This window comes from Pteropus vampyrus, unplaced genomic scaffold (assembly GCF_000151845.1).
Source record: "Pteropus vampyrus isolate Shadow unplaced genomic scaffold, Pvam_2.0 Scaffold31, whole genome shotgun sequence".
In the NCBI taxonomy this organism is placed as follows: Eukaryota; Metazoa; Chordata; class Mammalia; order Chiroptera; family Pteropodidae; genus Pteropus; species Pteropus vampyrus.
The window spans coordinates 5078775-5097126 of NW_011888812.1; the positions used below are offsets into that span (position 1 = coordinate 5078775).

General features: G+C 38.4%; 1 protein-coding gene and 1 pseudogene across 2 annotated transcripts in view; both read right to left on the minus strand.

Moving 5' to 3' along the window:
• LRRC4C (leucine rich repeat containing 4C) overlaps positions 1 to 18352 on the minus strand; it is a 184439-nt gene that overhangs the window by 44895 nt on the left and 121192 nt on the right. The window lies entirely within an intron of this gene.
• On the minus strand, positions 7220 to 7338 carry LOC111737875 (annotated as a pseudogene).

Genomic DNA, 18352 nt, shown 5'->3' on the forward strand with positions numbered 1-18352 from the left:
GGAGGCAGGTCTTTAGCATTAGCTCCCATTCTCTGGATGAGTCAATTCAATATTAAACCATTTTTCTTTCTACACTGCAAACTCTTGCTTGTGCATTTCTTTGGGCCATTGCATGCAAGCAGGCAAACTCAAGGAAAAACATTGGGGTCCCTGTAACAGTGGGGAGAGTCAACAACCCTAAGGTATGAGGATTGTCCGAGATAAATTATTGAATTATTTAGCAAGTTGTCATCATAGATGTGTACACATTTTGTATTTTAGTAGGTGTATAAATGTATGTGTATATACGTGCACCGTAAGATTGATTTGATAAGTGCTCAGTGTGCTATGTTTATAGTTGGGGAAAACAAGCACATGTTTGTTAGCTGAGATTCTGTTTATCTTTCACCTATGAAGAGTTATAATGTTATTTACTATGAATCTTTTCCTATAACTCTCTTGACCAACTAGTTTCCCACTTAAAAAAAAAAGACAAAATGCAACACCACTGGTAAAATTCACATTTTATACCATTCCCTTACAGGCACTAATTACACACAAAGGCAGGTCATTTTGTTTCAAGAAAACCCTCAACTAGCGTTGATTACTGCTGTATTATTAGAGTCTTAATTTGGGAACTTTCTAATTGTCCTTCCCTTTTTCAGACACAAGCTAACGCTAGACACATTTAATTTATTTTGTGTAAAGGATGCACTAGTAACGCTAGCATGGTTTTATAATAAATAATGTAATACATGTAATCCATACAATATAAAACGTATGGTGGTCCCAGATAAAGCCTGAATGTCAGGTATCATTAGATACAGAGTTTTATTTTGTCTGTGCGTGATAACAGTGCTGAAACTCTACCCAAAGTGGTGCTATATGTGAGTGGGTTTCTGCTTCGAATATTTGTGTATATCCTCCTGTAACCCAACACACACATGTGAATTGTTAAAAGGAAGTAAAAGCAGTTTATCCAATGAGTCATCACACAATCCCTGCTTTGTTCCAGTGTAGTCATAGCTGCACATTAATTTGGATGCTAACTCTATTCCAGTGGTAAACACAAAAGCAGAGAACCTTGTGCACCCAAGGAGATGCTTTAAAGGGCTCACTTAGTGAAAAACATCTGCAGTGCCTATTTTAAATCAAGGCTTCAAAATTACATCTTCGGTGAAAGTAAGCTACTCATTGCACAGTGAACTAAAGGGACATAGACCTCGCAGTGAAGCTACATTAAGAGAGGAAGACAAAAGAAAAAAATGGAAATAACCAGAGAGTAAAGGAAAAGGAGAATGAAAGAGAAAGTGACATAGAAAACGGAGGATGTTCCAGAAATATCTCTTGGGTGCAAACAAAAGCTATGTTAATATCTCCAAGGTTAGACAGATGCTATGAGAAATTCAAGGTCTACTGCAAGGACTTTTTGTTACTACGAAATTGAAAAGCCGAGGTGTGAGAAAAGAGACATTCCAACTGGCCACCAAGTGGGAGTTGGGAGTTTACCTGTGAATTTACACTTCTGCCTCTGGAAATGTCAGGCTCACTTTATCTTCCTAAACACATAAGCAAGAAATAAAATGAGAGCATTTTTGTTCACAATGCAATAAGTCTGATCTAAAGAGGATGTCTGTGATGAGAAACATTTCGAGACTGTGTGAAAGTAAAGCAGACTCCTTGCAGGACTTCTCAGAGCCGTTTACACACTAACAAACTCTATATTTTTCCCAGGTGAGGGAGGCATATGACATGTAGTGAGAAAGTGGACCAAGGTTCCCTTTATCCAGAACATTTATATTTGTATTTGCTCCCCAAAACTTATTTTGGGAAAAGTTAAATTAGACTTTTCAGTTAAGATATCTAACAATACCTTATCCTGAAAATAAACAAACAAACAAACAAACAAACAAATAAATAAATAAATAAATAAATAAAAAGACTACCTGTAATAGCCATTAAAAAAAATGGAAACATTTATTCTCGGATCACTTTTAGAGATTAATTTTTATATTGCTTTGTAGAGTTTGGTAATTATTTTAACAGACAATCAAACTTGATCAGAAATTAATTTCTACAGTTACTTTTATCCTTTCTACATATTGATATTATTTACTTAATGAATGAAATAAAATCACTCAGAAGTTTAGCGTTAAACTTGGCTTTAAAAGATTGAGATACCAAAACTTAGAGAAGCAGGCAAAAACATATAAATAGAAATTCTAGTAATAATTAGAATCATCTAGAGACTCCTGGATAGAGTACCATCTTTTTTTTTTTTTTTTTTTGCTAGATTTACTAATTAAATGAGACAATGCATTGTGTTTAACTCATTATAAGCACCTTTTAGTAGTAGTTATTTTCATGTGTTATTGATATTTTTATGTCACATATACTACATTCAAGAATGAGACCTTTAGGAGTATGGAAATGGCTTCTTAGAAATAGGAACGGAAACTATGGGAGACTCTTACTTGGAAAATAGAGACTTTACAGAGGTAATCAATTTAAAATGAGGTCAGTAGAGTGGGCCCTAATATGAAATGACTGGTATCCTTGCAAAACGGGGAAATCTGGACAGAGAGAGACAGTCACGGAGAAAGGATTATGTGAAGACGCACAGGGAGGAGAAAGCCATGTGGCTGGAGTGATGCATCTACAAGCCAAGGAACACCGAGGATGGCCATGAAGCAGTAGAACCAGAGGAGGCAAGAAAGGATTTGTCCTCAGAACAGTCAGAGAGAGCATGGCCCTGCCTACACCCTGGCTTCAGACTTCTAGCCTCCAGAACTATGAGAAAATAAATTTCTGTTATTTTAAGCCATCTAGTTGGTGGCATTTTGTTACGGCAGCCGTAGGAAACTAATACATTATGTTGGCATCTTCTTTGCAGCACTTGTCACAATCACAATCACTTATTTGGCTTATTGTTATTGCCTGTTTTCAACATTAGAGTGCTTACTCCAGGAGGGGCAGGGGTCATGCACATCTGGTTATGTGTCGTATTGCCTGGTTCTAGGATAGGGTCTGTCAGACTTAATGCCCAACATATATGCAATAAATTAATAAACGGTTGACTTGAAGAGAAACACTGATAAAGCTTTAAAGACAATAAGGAATACCTACAATCATTTATTGGTAGTTGTTATATTGCTTATTTGTTTGCTTTTCTACTCTAAGCATCCTTTAAACTCAGTCCTTCTCAGGAGTACAATCAATTGTGTGACTCTGTCTATATAAGTCTAGAAGTTATTATGGAACCAAAACCTTTGGCCCTTACTTAGTGCCCAGATGATTATACTTATAGAACATCAGCTAGGTTCCATAGGAACAGGAGAAAAGCAAAGGATCCTTTGAAGAGGAATCATGGTAAAAATAGAAAATACTTTCTCCTACTCTCACTATAGATGTGTCATGGTTTGGGTCAATTGTTAATGATGGGAAATTTGATCACAGGTATTTCTAAACCAAGGCACACAGTGGCTACTAACATTGGTGATATACATTACCTCTCTTTCATTTGGGAGACAGTGAGGTCTTATAATTTAAAGTGTAGGTATTGGAGTCAGAGAACCCTAAAATTCAGGCTCCCTTACTTACAAACCAGATGACCTTGTACAAGTGGCATTCCTTTCTAAGCTTCAGTTTTCTCAAATGCTCCCCACCAAAAAAATGAGAAACTACCTATGCGAAAGTGCTGATGGGAAGATTAAAGAGATGATGTTTGCAAGATATTAGCCTACTAAGTAACATAATAAAAATATAATAAATGTTGATTGCATTATTTTAAGAGTTCTCAGGTCACAGAATCTACTGACAACAAGATTGATATCTTGTAATGTGTGAAGAATAGAAACATAAAATCCGTTATACAACTCACACATGAATAAAATATTGCAGGCACACAATGTAGACCTATATTTAATGTCTGCTGACCTTGACTACTAACATAAGGTTTGTTGATTTAAATAAAATTAAAGACCAGGAGTCACTTTAACATGTAGAAGCCATATCCTGGGGTTGTTGTTTAATCCCAGAATAACTAATTTATCTTAGAATCCTAAAGAAACAGGTCTTTCTTCTCAAAATTGTCACTAGAGTCTGTTAGAAGGATAAGGATATCTATAATTCATGATAAACCTGAAGGAAGTATTGTTGCAAGCAGTCGTGTGTGTGTGTGTGTGTGTGTGTGTGTGTGTGTGAGAGAGAGAGAGAGAGAGAGAGAGAGAGAGAGAGAGAGAGAGAGAGAGAGAGAGATTTTAAATTTTTTTCTACATAAAGCCATCTTTATGAATCAGCCACAGGAAGAGTCCCATGTGTGTTTTTTAAATTTTCTTCCTATGCTATAACCCCAACAGCAGTGTAGTAGCTGACCATCTATCTGACTATACTGTTCACAGAGACAAAGGAAAATGTACAAGAGTCAAAACAATAACCAATGGACTTTTATCACATTATAGTGTATAAAGTATTTTCTAACTCATTAGCTTACTTGATTCTCCCAGAGGACAGGTCAAATAATCGTAAGTAATCTTTCCATTTCAAAGTAGAAGGCACTGAAATAAAACGCTTCGATTAAAGTCACTGAGCTATTTTTGGATAGGGTTGGTACTAAATTTACAATTTTCAACTTCAAATCTCCTTTCCTTCTATTATAACCTGCTTCAGTGATTTTATAAAAAGTGAGATGGATTGATTGATGATATAGAATATAGTTAGAGAGACTGTATGAACACACCTAGTCCCAACCATTTCCAGGTAAAAGAAATTTTAGCTTAATAGCTTTTGAAGAATTATATCTTGATCACCTTGAGTACTAACACCATAAAGCATTAGTAGTAGTTGCATAAGATTTGATTGTGTTGAAGTACATGATGCTGTTTGCCCATAGTGCAAGGGCCTTAATCTTACCGACTGAATTTACTATTAAATAAAAATTCAGAATGATGTCGAGATACTTTAAATGATTTCAAAATTCTTGGCAAACCTAGTAAAAGGAGGTGAATGGTTTCTTTGCTGTCTTAAGTCAACATCCAGGCTTCCCAGGGAACAACGAAAACCAGAGATCTTGTCCTGCTTGTTTCTGGGAAGCCCTCCACTTAATCAAAGTCACAGCTGAATTCTTTGACCCAGACAGAACACTGTCCAAACCCAAGCTGACAGGCCACAGAGGGAAGCAAATCAGGATCAGAGCCAGATCTTTCAGGGGATGGAAGAGACCGTCTCAACAAGGCAGTCTCGAACTTGAGAAAAACTCTTCCTCTACAGAGTGATGGTGATTTCTTGTCATCTGGATACCCAGATCTGATCCTTTACTATTGCTACATACATACTAAATGCAAAAGGTTGTGCCTGATGAGCTCCAAGAACCTAGCCAATCCCAAAGCACGATGGCCTCATGTAAAGCTCCCAGAATACAAGGTCTCCTCCCCATAGAGTCACAGTTTACAGCATTTCAGCACTTGATTACATAGTGTCTTCTGCTCTCTGATTGTTTTACGTGTTCCTTCTTGTTTCCTCAACACATCCCTTAGTCATTTAATTCACTTTTAACTCCCTAAAACCCTCACCCTGTCACCATTATAAGCATAAATTCAGTTGCCCTGAGCTAGATTGCAGGGCATAAAGGTGATGAATCAAGAGGCTTTGTCTTTCAGAAGCTCTCAGAGTACTAATGAAGACCCTCACATGCACAGCTCACATGGATATGGTACAAGAGCTATGATGCCAGCAGGAAAAATATACTGTCTGGGGAGTTTGAGAAAGAATAAGATTACAGTATAATAATAGACATGATGTTCTCTGGTGGAAAAGAAGGATGGGGTGAGGCAAAGGTATTTCAGGTAAGAAGAGTATGACCAAATTAGCCTAGTTTTAAAGTATAGATTTGGCATGTTTTTGGAATGTCAAGTGGTGCAGTAAAACTGCACATGAATAATAACCATATTAAACTGAATGGTATTACGTAGCACAGGAAACTGGATACTTTTGGACTGACTTCCCTGTTACAACATAAGCTCCCTGAGTGTACACGTGATGGTGTCTAATCTTGATTCCTCTACTTTTAAAAATATATTTTTTAAAATAACATATACTTTATTATTTAATATGTCTTCCACTTTCGATCTTTTTCCTGCTATCATCTGTTCTCAACAAAACGATAATACCTACTTAAAAAGATAAGTCAAATCAGGAACCTCTCTGATTAAAACTCATCACGGCTGCCCATATCACTTACGGTAGAAACCACAGTCCTTCCAAGGACCCAAAAGCTTTTATACCGTCATCGTGTCTTATCTTCCTTATTTTTAATTCCAATGTTCTCCCTCTACTATTTCCCTTCCACTCACACAGGACTCTTTGGTACTCCATTAATGAACCAGGCATGTTCCTGCCCATTCTCTCTGCTTAGAGCCATCTTCTCCAATATCTATGGAGCTCACTTCTTCACCTTTTTTTGGTCTTTGCTTAAGTATCACTTAGGTCCTCCCTAAGCAACTTGTTCAAATTTCGTACTTTATCTTTACCACAATTCTCCTTTACCCAGTTCCAGTTTTTCTTTTTGTATAGCACTTATCTCACTCAACCATACTCTACAATTTATTTTCCCTTCTGTGTATTATCTACTTCCATTTTCCCTCACTTAACAAGAACAGAGATCTTTATATTCCCCCCTCCCCCGACTGATGTACCCTAAGTATTCATGTCTAGAATTGAGCCTGGTACATAGTAGATGTTTTATTGATGGTTGTTGAACTGTATCAAATGCTTGATATTTGAATAAGAATGCCAATTTGGGCAAATATAAAACATTAGAAGGCATATATGACTTGCCAAGCTTGCAAGGTGGTTATTAGAAATCAATGCTATGATAAATGTTGCAATCTTCAAAAGAGCATAAGGTTCTATATACTGATAACTCAGTATTTTACTACTGACATCACAAACAGCATAAGTCAAATAGGACATAAAGTCATCTTATTGCCATTTGAAGCCCATGTTCCCAAATGGCAGAAAAAAATCCCAGAATAATAAGTGAGTTTCCAAAGAATATGGAATTGCTAATTAATTCATTGGATAAACAAACACATTTGGACAGATAGAGAAGTTGTACCAATTCTGCTCACCTGCTCACCTAAGCAATATATACATATATTTTAAGGTGAGGCAACTCTTGGTTGACCTCATAGATGGTAAAGACCTTGTCAGCTTACAATTCCTTATTTTTTTTAATTTTTTTCGCTTACAGCACCTGGTCTCCCTAGGTGGTCTCCCATCCAAGTATTAACCAGGCCTGACCCTGCTTAGCTTCCGAGATCAGACAGGATCAGGCTTGTTCAGGGCTGCATGGCCGTACACCTAAGTTAGATATTTTTAAAAGGTAGTGAGCCATTGTGAAATGATGAGCAGAAAGGAGAATACAACATAGCGCTGACTCAAGGGAAAGACTAGGGTGAAACAATGGCGTACAATGCCAGGTAATGTGGCAAACTGCAGCTGCTGGGAACCAAGAGCAAATGTATTATCCTCGTGATGCTTAAGGTAAAGGTAAGCCAGGAAAGTTCTAGAATACATCTGAAACTACTGTATGGCTTTCTGCAAATATATGTTTTATGTTTGCCCCTCCAGGTCCACTCCCCACCCTGGAGGACAAGGGCTTCTATCTACCAAATCAAGGGGCTCCTTTGTGCTTTAGATTTGGATGGGCTTCATCCAATGCGAGACACTGGCAAGAAATTGGAGGGAGGAAAGAGTGTGCAAACAAGCCATATTCCCCCCGGTTTCCTCTCTGTGGGGTCAGCTGAGTTCTCTGTGACCTTCAGACAAATATCATTGCTCTCAAGGTGACTTTCTCTGTATGAATCTTTCCCTCTGGGTATCTGTAAGGTCTTCCTCACACTGTCTCCCTAGGCTTAGAAGTAGTGTCAGCTTTCTTCTTACTAGTTCCGGTTTACTTGCTGTACCAACTCTGTGGTTCACCAAACTACTCACACTTTTGAAAAATCATTTTTTTCTTAACCCTTATTTGAATTACACTATTTTGAACGTATTGGCAGTTGAGTTTCTTGCTGAATCCTCCATAATACACATTAATTCCTTGAGGCTTAGTTTCCATATCAAAAAAGTAAAAATAATATTTGCAACCTAGAGTTCTAGTGTTCATTACATGAAATAACAATTATAAACTGCCCACCTGGAAGAAAGTGTTCAAATAATATGAGTTTCTTGGACTGCCTTGCTTGTAACTTATCATGTTGTACTGTAAGCACCATTTTATTTTGTCTGCTTCTCCCTAGAGACCAAACATGGTTTAAGTGCAGGGCCAGAGACACAAAGATCTGAACCTGCGCATCCAGCAGGTACCCTGGAAATGTCAGTAAATGATCACTGAGTAGATATGGTACACTAGCAACAGAGAGAAGACAGGAAGGATTCCAAGGTACCGCCAGGTAAAACTAAAACATAAAGCCTCAGAATCTGAAGTTCCAGATATTATAGATATAGTAGCAGAATGAGAAAGGCTACTTTGGTCTTTTTAGCCACATCTAGTAATAATGATGGGAATCTCTGTCTCCCTTTGTGTGTGTGTACGCGTGTGTGTGTGCTTGTGTATGCGTGCGTGTGCGTGTGTATGTATGTGTATACAAACATAATAGATGATAGGTAGATGGATGGATGGATGATGAATGATTAGATAGGTAGATGTATCACAATCTCTTAGCTCTTATTTGACACATTTTCATCAAGAATGACATCTTAGAAATGAATTATAACTAATTAAACAGATAATTACAGCAAACCATTTTCAATTACCTAAAATCTGAAAGAAAAAAAATGTTAAAAGAGTGATTAAAGTAAAAGTGGATTTGATTTCTAAAACCTGAGTTTTTATTTATGGTCCAAATAACATAATTGTCAAATCGGCCAAGGCATTATTTTTAAAAGATTCATAAAATCCACTATAAATCATGTATTATAAAACAAAGCTAGTTATACAAGCACATAAAGAAAAATGAAAGAAATATTTTTGTTTTAATTTGAAAATATGTCAATAAATAACTTTATGATTTGCTCAGCAATTTCCGCTTTTAGTTTAGAAGCAGAAAAGCATCTTTTTAAAATCTCCTGCCTCAATCCTTTAACTTTTGAGACCGTCTGGCCTATACTAAGAGAAAGCACATGTTAGGTGGGAGAGATTCTGGCTATATAACCGGAAATTTATTCTGTATGTCATAAACCAAATCAATAGCATTAAGGAAGCACATAAAAGAACACATTTCTAGGGATCGTTTTCTTTCAGAATAAAGCCAGTCCACAATTTTATCTCATCCCACTGCTGATTTTCTCTTTCCTCGACTCTTAAGGAAGTTTTTCCTTATGGATCACTGCACCACAAGCAGTGACTTCTTTTGCTGAATTCACTACTATACGGTTTGTGTGTGTGTGTGTGTGTGTGTGCGCATTTGCTAGAGCATAAACATACTAGTGTATATCTTTCAGTGAAAATGACATTCTGCCATTTTTGCTTTGCATTTTTCCTAAGTTTTTAACTTTACAGCTTCAGCCGCCGCAGAGCCGAGCGAGGTCGGGGATGGGCAGCATTATGTCTCTGACTGAGACACTGGCAGCGCAGAAAGTCCAGTGACACTACCTGAGATCTGAAGAGCTTTGTGCTCAAGCACTCACATTCATCAGATGGACTTAAGTGTGAGATCTGCTTCCGCCACTACTTCTTGTGTAGCCTCGGGCAAGTCACTGACCTCCCCCAAGCGCCCTGCCTTTAAAAGTCATATGTAGAGTAGCTAACTCACTGTGTACTTTCAAGGCATAAATAAGATGATATATTGATCACAGTAAGTGATAAATATCACAGGGTGAAAAAGAAAGAAGACAGGAAAGGAAAGAGAAAAACAATAATGAAGTATGAGAACAGCCAAAAGCTGGGAAGTCAGAAGAGTCAGAAAGATGGAAGTGGGGGAGGGAGGGAGGGAAAGGTCACAGCCCTCAGCAGAAACTCTGTCAAAGGGCACTTACTCCTGGTTTAACCGTCCTTTATACAGTACTCTATTCTGAATAAATAACAGGAGTCCCTCAATAATTCCAGCATTCCCATACCTGAAAAATTTAATTACATCATTCCCTTTAGTAATTTTTTAGTAGTCACTTAAAAAAAAAAAAAAAAAAAAAAAAAAACGTACATCTTCTTTTTCTGAATCCTCATAGCCCTTTATCTATAATTCTCAAATGAGCTTTCTCCTTTTCCACCTTGAACGTTTCATAATTGTGTGTATGTCTTATCTTGTCTCAGACTATATGTGCCTCAATGGCATGTTCCTGTCTAATTCACATCTCTGCCTTCCATGGTATGTCTAACAGGACATCTTCAGTAGGGTAATGCACATATAAGTAAGCAAAGGCAAGTTAAAGAGCAAAGCAATGGGCTGCAAAGGCCAGGAGATGATGGATAATAGGAACAGCAAAGAGGCCTAGAGCAAAGATCTCTCATTTACTAGTAAAACAGAGAAATGGGTTTGCTATAAGAGAAAGGAGGGCAGAAAGTAGGGAGGGAGGGAAGGAGATGGGAATGGAAAGGAGGTGGGAGGGGAGAGTTCACGGTAAATAAGCTTTACCTGTGTAGGTAAAGAAAGCTTAGTCTGTTTCTTTACTGCAGGATTTCTTTCCCAGGCTCGGTAATGTGCTTGAATTAATATTCCCATAAAGGGCCTACATGACATATCACAGGTACCAAACATATTTGACAAGTAGTTTTATCTCTACATATCCTGGAACAGTAGTACTGATGCTATCAATCTGGAAAATAATGCCTTTTGGGTAATTGTTAAAGATTCTTTGTAGCAATGGTCTACCTGGAAAATATGTTCTCTGTGCCTCAAACTAAGATGGTTCATCATGTCCCCACCATCATCCTTTCTCTTCATGATATCGAAACAAGGCCTTCTTCCCTCCCTCCCTTCCCCAATTTGAGAGGGTGGCACATGACACTACATATACTATTTCTCGAGAGAAAGAGAGGAAAGAAAAGAAAATATGAATTTTTCCTCCTCTTCCTCCAGTGAGTTTAAGGTTAAAATTCTACACCTTACCTATACTTCACTTGAAGAGAAGGCATATTGCAAATAATTTTCTGATGTACTTTTCTTGGGCTTGCCTCTATTCTCAGGTCAGCTATGAACATGGGAAAATAAGGTCAGTATAGGGTTCACGTTCCATATAAGCCACGTGCTTCGTGATAGACTTTTTTATGTAGATGACAATCTTGGATGTCATAGAGAGCTCAGTGAAACAGGACTTATCTCCATACACACTGTCTGAGAGCTAGGCTAGTTCAACTTCGTTTGATAGCAGCATAGCAAGATAATGTGGGTAATTGAATAGTTAGTAAATCCATTTTTGGTCCATTCTTAGCCAACCGTGAGGAGAGAGCTTAATAGGGAGCAAGATGAGAAAGTCAGGGAGGCATTTAAATGAACAATAGGAAGGAGGAGGAAGGGAAATGGAGCTTTGCCCCATCAGAGACAGAAGTATAGCAGAACTGGTACCCAAGCACAGCCCACCCCAGGACTCAGATTCTGCTTTCCATAGCCTCCTGTGGCCAATCCCTTTCCTTCTTCTACCTCTAAGAGGTATACAAGAAATGAGTGATTGAAATATTCATTAATGTCGGCAAGTGTAATCATCAGGAAATTCCACTCTTTAACGTTTTCCTCTCTCTTATTAGAAGGGCTGAGTCAGAATGAGGCAAACTCAAATACCTAAATTTATTTCTGCCTATTAATTTGGAAGTACTTAAAATATACTCTGTAAAGCAACATATAAAAATTATTAGTAATAACAATACTAATTACAATTTATTAAATGCTTACTATGCTAAGCACATTACATGCCAGTCTTATTTAATTTAATCCTCATAACACTGTTATGAGACAGATATTATTATGTCCATCTTCCCAAACTACCTCCCTCTCTTCTCCCTACTGCTCCATTCATCCTGGACTAAAGCACCTCCCAGATAAAAATCTCACATACCACTCTGCCCTCAACACCAGAGAAAACAAAAGTAGGAAAACAGAGAAGGAAAAAAAGAAATATTACCTCTGGGTATTTCAAGGTACACAGAAGTTAAAAAAAAAAAAATGAACTTCATTGAATTTTTGTCTCTTTTTAACCTCTCAGCTTAAGGCTTATTGCCTCACCTAGTTAGAATAATTATATAAAATAAATACCACAGAATAAATCATTTTTTTTATAAAAGTTTGTATTTTAAAAGTTTATGCATCCCCCAAAATATAAAAAAAAATAATCCTCAATGCATGCAAAATGCTCAGTGACAATATTTAGCTAAAAAGAAAGGGATACACAGCCATGTTCACAGTATGATACAGGTACACTAACACACGCATGCAAAACAGCCAGAATGAAAACATCTCAAGTGTTAAGTCTGCTAAGCTCTGCGTGGAATTGTTTGTTCATGTGTTCGTTTTTATCTTTCTGTCTCTGTATGTTCACAGTTCTCTGAAATTTTATTTGTAGCTAACATTTATTGAACCCTTACCATTAAAAGAGTGATTAAAGTAAAAGTGGATTTGATTATGTATTAACTCAGTTAATTTTCACAACAAAGTTAGGAGGTTGGTATTATTATTACTCCCATTGTATAGATGAGCAAAATGGAGTATAGAGAGATTAAACTTGCAAAAGTGGTAGACTTTCACATCCCGAGCTTTTAACCACTACATACAACCACCTAGTAATAAGAATGTCAGCTTTATAATTAGAAGGAAAAAACATTAAAATAATAATTTATTTTTTAAACGCACTCTGCAAATTTGGCAACAACCAGAGAAAAGCAAGAATGCACATACTGGGTAAAGGCAGAAGGAATTTAATCAAGGTGTTTTTCTCCTCTTTTAAAATTATCTTTTCATTGGATTGCAACAGCCATCAGATTAGCTTCAGGCCATTAAAAGGCAAATTGGACATTAATTTTTGCATTTGAATGCCTTTTCCTTCGTAATTATCAATAATAAAATTACCATGGAGTCCCTGTTTAGAAAAAAAATAAGACATTCAATTTTTTTTTTCTTTTCTCACAGCCACAGAAATGTATCAAACAGCTGAGTCTGCAGATTGAAATGTTCTTTCTGTAATAATTAGTTACCTCACACCACCTGCCACCAAGGGAGGTAGGGAGTGGAGTTCATTATTGAGAGGCCCACTACTGTTCAGGTGTGTTTTTTCAAGACCTTCAGTTCTACACTGCAGTTTATGGCCTGGAAAGTGGCTTCCACAATGTGATCAAGCCAGGATAATGATCTCATTATAAAACCAATCCAAAACTCTGTGCAGCTTTTTTTTATTTTTTGTTCATTGAAAGGTTGGAAGATAACAAGAGAAAAAAAGAAACAAGCTGTTTCAAGTGCTTACATTTTGAAAATAGAAATGTTCAGCAAAGGTCAATGTTACTTTGTATCCCTTCCCAGTCCTCACCCTCTACTCTTCCATCCCCCATCTGGGGCTAGATGTTAGACTTGTTGATCTGCCTGAGGTTGGATATCACTCTAAAAGTGGATAGAATTTGGGATATCTGCAGTGCAAACCAAAGTCCTTGGTAGGAGTCAAGGGTTAAATGTTGGAGAGTTCTGAAAAAAGGCAATAATATAGATCACTAACAGAAAACAGAGCTGAGAGTTAAGAATAAGATAGGAATTGGACCACAGCTAGAGCATATCAGTAACAATAAGAGTCAGAGGCAAAAGTCAGATGCTAAGCTGGTTGTTTGGCTACGTGTATGCTATTTGGGTGACATTGCACCCCAGTTGTCTTGGGACAGTTCTGAGATAAGCCTGCTGTCCTCTCAAAAGTGTCTTGAGTTGGAAGATAAACTACTTGGGCACAGTAAGAATTGCAAATGTGTGTGTAGTAAGAGTTAAATTGGCTCATAGTATCGAGAAGGAAGCCGAGGCCTTTGTAAGTGGAAATGACTGAGGGGTTCTGTAAGAGGAATGATATTAAATATTGAGATTTCAAATGTATCTCCTTCTTATTGATACTCTTTAATGGCCAATAAAATCCTTTACACAAACTGAACGAAAAAAAGGGAATCCAGAAGGGTTTGTGGTCAGTATTTAGATTGACGCCAGAAGGAAAAAAATAATAATTATAGAAAAAAATCAGTAGAGAATGAGGAAATACCACACAGGTTGGAAATAAGGAGCCAAAAGATGTATAGAAAAACGAACTCCACAAGAATTTGTGGTAGTCTTAGAAAGAGCTTCCAAGAGTACTGAGTGGTGCAGTCCATGAACTCTAATCCAGTTTTTAAGAAAGAGGTTGATCTCAGCTAAAGTAAGAGGTTCATTAAACGCACGCACAGACACACAGACACACAGACAGACAGACAGACACACACACACAGACACACACACACACATACACACCCATTTCTTTTCTATCTCAGAAGATGAGAAGAGGCAAGAATGGTCAGGTAACTGATAGCTGCATCATCATCAAAGGATATATAATCTCATGGACAAGAGTCTTCAATCAGAATAAAGTTGTTTTTGTTTTTTTTTTTTGCATGAAAGAGTGAATTATCCTATTGTCCCCCTATTAGGACACTTGTACATACAGGTTGCCTTCTTTTTACAGCACGTTCTATTACAAATTCCAATTCATCCCAGGAGAGAATCTTTCACACAATAAAATTTAAATAAGGTGTGCAAAGTGAGTGTTAAACAAGCTGCATGACAGGTATAAAACCTCACTGGGGAAACTATCAGTAAGGATTTGTTATCAGCTAACACCTTGGTTGATACCCAGCTGAGGACAGCAATGGGACACAGTATGGGCATGTAAGGGGGGCAGAGTGATTTGTGGAGGTGGAGAGAGGGACCAACAAGGAGGCTGAGAAGCTGCTAAAAAGAAAAAGGCTTTCTTTCAATACTGTCACTTTCCCAAGCAAGCATGAGCCACCTGGAACTTAATGACCCAAAGACAAAGGATGATGGGGCTGAAAACCAGGATTTCTAGCCTCCAGGGCTTAATATAAATTGTAGACAATTGTCTACAATTGTCTTGAAGTTTGACGTCAAGAGCCTAAGTCTTCTGTGTCACCTGACCCCAACCTCAACCTTTCTCAGGCAGAGTATCAACACGGCACCAGCTTACTCCTCTTAAAATACTACAATCTTAAGAAGAGCTGCAATTCATACTCCAGTCAGGAATTTGAATTAAAGTGTGGTGAACGGAACAAGAAGGAAAGAGTGGCGAGAACTAAGAGATGTTGAGCTCCTACAAAGTACCAGGCTTTATGCTAGGTTTTTTTTCATTTTATACTGACTTACCCCACAATATGTAGCTTGTAGCTTCTATTATTCCCCATGTTTCAGACAAAGAAAGAGCACACGTGAGAGGCAAAGGCACTTGCCCAAGGTAACATAGAAAGTAACTGAGACAAAATTGAATATCTGAGGTCTTGGGTCAAGATGGATGGGGGAACGTTAGAAGCACAATTGCTTGAGCGTCTGAGACTATGATAACACCTAGGAGCCTGGAATGTTATTCCTCTTCCCTTGGTAGCTCATTGTCCCCAGTCCTTTACTGTCCTTGTAGAAACCTCCACTCTCCCAATGGCAAACCCCTGCCCCCTACTGCTCCCAGTTAGCAGTTACCATATCAGCCCACTTATATCTTGTGTGGCACTTCCTGCAATCTGTATTTACCTTGCTCGTTCATTTCTTTGTTTTTAAAGAATCTCTAGAAAGGTGGTAACCTGGGTGTTTCTTCTTCACTATTCTAGACTCTTCTGAAGATTTTGCCCATAGTAATGCTCAACAACAATTTGTTAAATGAATTAATGGGCATTTGAATAAATGAATGAATAAATAATCTAACAATCAAAGACACAAAACAAGTCTAGAATGTTGTAAATTAGCTTTATTCTATTTCACAGTTTTGCTTAATGCTGTTCTTATTTCTTTGAGTGTCTGGGAATTTCTTCTGACTCTCCTGTCTTCTAAATCTAAGCTTTTTTTCCCCTCCCAGCAAGGATGCCTGTTAGAAGAATGACACAGATACACTGGATGGATGAAGAACAGGACAATGACAACAGTGTTTGTTCCTCCTCCCTTCTCCTTCTCAGACCAAATATTCCTGAATTGTATATCATTGAGTCTGTGAAAAACAAAGCACAAAGCTTTTTCTTAGTCTCTAATGCAGCTGGAGGCCTTAAAAACTAGAATGTCCCTTCTGCACTGTCACACACAGATGCTGTGATGCCTGAGTCTATGAATCACCATCACCTTCCAGAGACATGGACCATGCAATCTTTGCTCTGCCAAAGGCACAATGACCCTGAGCTGTTGGGCTCAGCCTAATTTTACAGTAGATCCTCCAAGCCCATGCAAGGGATGTGCATCACTGCCTCGGAAAGGTAGGTTTCCTGACAGCCCTTCTCTCTCTGACATCTCCTCTGCTTTGGGCTCCAGGCTCTTTGAGGGAAAGATGCTGATGGACAGATTTAGCTTCTCCCTTTAAGCAAATCCTCTCAATCCTATGCATGCTGCCACTTGATCTCTCTGTGTGGCTGGGGCCCCTCTGTCAGGAAGCATTTTATGCAGGATGCCCTCCGTGGCTCCAGAGTGGCAGGGCTGTGCCAGGGGAATGACAGCAACTGCTGCCACTGACACATTTCAGTCAAGCTATAGCAAGGCACTGCCAAGCAGGGAAGCCAACAAAGGAGCCGTGGTGACTGCCTGGGGCTCAAATCCGATCATGTCTCCTTGTCTGGGGAAAAAAAATTTCCACTCAGCGGTGGAGGAGGTGGGGGAAGCCTAAGGAAGCCTGAACCCTGACTTCTCTCTTGGCTTTGATGGCTGGCTCTGTGCCAAATGCAAAATTACGTGTGAACTCTTAGTACCACTCCAGAGTAGCAGAGGCGCACTCTGCTGCAGATGAGAACACTTCAAGGTGAAATGCCTTTCGGGAGGATTTTTTTTTTTTTTTTAGCTACTGAATCAATGTTCTTAGCTGCAAATGTTAGATTCCTGCATTTCTACTGGATCTGCTGTGTGTGTGAGTGTGGGTTGACAGCCCTCTTAAGACCAGTTCCAATGTCCAGGTTATCAGACGGAGACAAGTGTAATGCCATTTCATCTCCCCTCTTCTACCCACAGAGCTGCCTCGAATCGTCTTCTGAAAAGGAGCAGCCCAGTTTCAAGGACCTTCGATACTGACATCACTGAGAAGGACCCCGGAGATGAACCAGGCCAGTTGTCTTTGGTATGCTCGACAGAAGAGTGAGGCAAAGAGAAGTAAAAGGGCTTTTGCAAGTCAGATGTTTTGATCATTTCCTTACTCCCTTTGCCCTTCCTGCAGCATGCTGCCACCTCCTGGAGTGTAAAATCAGTTCCTCCATCACTTGGTTGGATAGAGGATTCTAAATGACTTTCATAGATGAAGGACTTTTACAATCAATACCCTGTGGAGCACAGATGCAACACTCCAACTCTCACTCCAGAAATCAGCCTTTAGGGGGAAAAAAGCACGAGGGAGGGAGGAAAAAGGTGTGTGTATGCCTATGTGGAAAGGAGAGGAGACGAGAGGAGGGGAGGGAGGGAGGAGGAGGAAAGGGGAGGGGAGGGGAGGAGAGGGGAGGAGAGGAGAATATTCAGATATTCAAGATTCTTACCTTAGGGTAAAGTGCTTAGGTTTAAAGATCTACTGTCCACAGCACCATGTAAAATAACCAATTAGATGACTCTTTTAAAGTGAATACTGAACGAAGACAGAAAATCTAACCCGAAGCACTAAGGAGGCAATTTTGTCAGTATCAAAACAGTGCAGATGAACTACCACCAAGAATCAAATAGTATTGTTTCTCCAATTGAACCTTGAGTTAATTTTTTAAATAGAAATTCTGGGTTATAAAAAGCAAATTGAATTCTGACTTCCTTTTAGTCTTAAAGCCTTCATTTCTGCTTGCAAAAGATTTATTCTCTCTGTCTCTCTACATTTCAATAAACTTCCTTATAGATTTGACTAAAGAGAACCCATATGAACATTATATGTTTGGCATCAAGTGATAGGGTTTTTAGTAAAAATCAGGATGAATGTTTGTTTCTAGAGTTTCTATTACCAAAAATGTAAAAGAACTACAAACTATTTTTAGTAAGGGCTTAAAGATATTTTATGGTATTGAGTTTGCATCGTTCTTCTACCCTGCACATTTCTATTCATGCATACTTTTATTGTTATCATTTTTGTGGTCTCATAAGATTCGAACACAAAAGATTTAAATCACAGCAGCATTTGCTCTGTTTGAAACTGGTGTAGACGGCAGTGACAGTTATTC